The following is a 1614-nucleotide window of genomic DNA, read 5'->3' on the forward strand; positions in this document are numbered from 1 at the left end:
AAATGGTGGAGTTCCATCTTTAAAAACTAAAAAGGTATTTTTTTAAATTTTACTTTAAGTTCTGGGGTACATGTGCTGTACATGCAGGTTTCTTACATAGGTATACATGTGCCATGGTGATTTGCTGCACCTATCAACCCATCATCTAGGTTTTAAGCTCCGCATGCATTAGGTATTTGTCCTAATGCTCTCCCTTCCCTTCCCCACCACCTCCCAACAGACCACGGTGTGTGATGTTCCCCTCCCTAAAACAGGCATTTTGGACAACACATTCTTGGCAATGGAACCTGGACAACATTTGTCAAACACAGTAGAAGTTCTCACTCTGCATTATAAAAAGGACAGCCAGATATCAATGGTTACAGAAATGAAATAAGATGGAAAATTTTAAACAAATTGTTTAAACTATTTTCTTAAAGAGACTTCCTCCAGTGCCAGAGATGTTGAATAGCCTCCTGGTCAGTCATCCACAAGCAATTCTTCACATAATTGATGAACTTGGCTTCCACTTTGAGAAGAGAACCACCTTTTTCTACACTGCATTTTTGCTTTAATGTTTACTACAGAACTATGTCCTTTATGTGTTCTGGGAGTTTTTTCCTGTTTTTTTTTTTTTTTTTTTTTTTTTTTTTTTTTTTTTTTTTTTTTTTTGTAGAATTCTTGTCCTTTTGATCTTGGTGTTGATTTTTGTCCTTTTGATCTTGGTGTTGACTCAAAAGACTTTGAGTCTTTTCCATTCTGGTTTGACTTTGGGGCATTTTTGGCTGGAGTATCTCCTATAGATTTCTTCACTGGAGCTTTTTCTTCAGTTTTCTCATCATCAGAATCACCATCATCATCATCATCTTTATCATTATCATCATCATCTTATTCATCAGCAGCAGGTTTTACTTTTCTCTATGGAAACTTGCTATCACCCCCAGGGGTAGATCTCCTTCCAGGTATACTTAAGAGTTTCACATCCTCCTCCTCTTTATCTTTTGACTCTGCATCTTCCTCCACAACTACTCAGTGCTGTCCACTAATATGCACTGACCCTGAACAACACTTCAATTATAAGACCACTAGTAGTGTTATTTCGAAGCCCTCAAAGGAAACTGTTGGTTGTACAGACATTTTCAAAGTTGCCAGTGTTACCTTATTTGGGCTGCCTTCATAATTCATTGTCTCTGCTTCAACAATGTGCAACTTATCCTTTGCACCAGCCCCTAAACTGACCGTTCTTAAAGATAACTGGTGCTCATTTCATCATTATCCACCTTAAAGTGATAATCTTTGTTGGTCTTTAGTTCACAATTGAAAAGATAGTTCTGGGGCCTCGGGGGGCTCATGTCTGTGTCCATGAAATCTTTCATGGGATGGTGGCATGCACTTAGGTAGGAGAGAAGGCAGACAGACATAAATGACTACTGCTCCAGAGAAAGGCCATACAGGACGGAATCTCACCAGGGGGTTTAGATTCTAATATGGGTTCTACTACCTCCTAGTTGTATGATTTTGATCTATTTAAATTGTCTGTGACTCAGTTTCTTTACTTGGAAATGAGGATGATAAAACCAACCTTACAGGGTTATCATAATGAGTAAATAGTATCTGATTGTTCAGATAAAGAAT

At 38.0% G+C, this 1614-nt stretch overlaps 1 pseudogene; it reads right to left on the reverse strand.

The window, feature by feature from the left end:
- Positions 1-413: 413 nt before the first annotated feature.
- Positions 414-1355, reverse strand: LOC111538450 (annotated as a pseudogene).
- Between the last annotated feature and the right edge of the window lie 259 nt (positions 1356-1614).

This window comes from Piliocolobus tephrosceles, chromosome 5 (genome assembly GCF_002776525.5).
Source record: "Piliocolobus tephrosceles isolate RC106 chromosome 5, ASM277652v3, whole genome shotgun sequence".
Taxonomy (NCBI): domain Eukaryota; kingdom Metazoa; phylum Chordata; class Mammalia; order Primates; family Cercopithecidae; genus Piliocolobus; species Piliocolobus tephrosceles.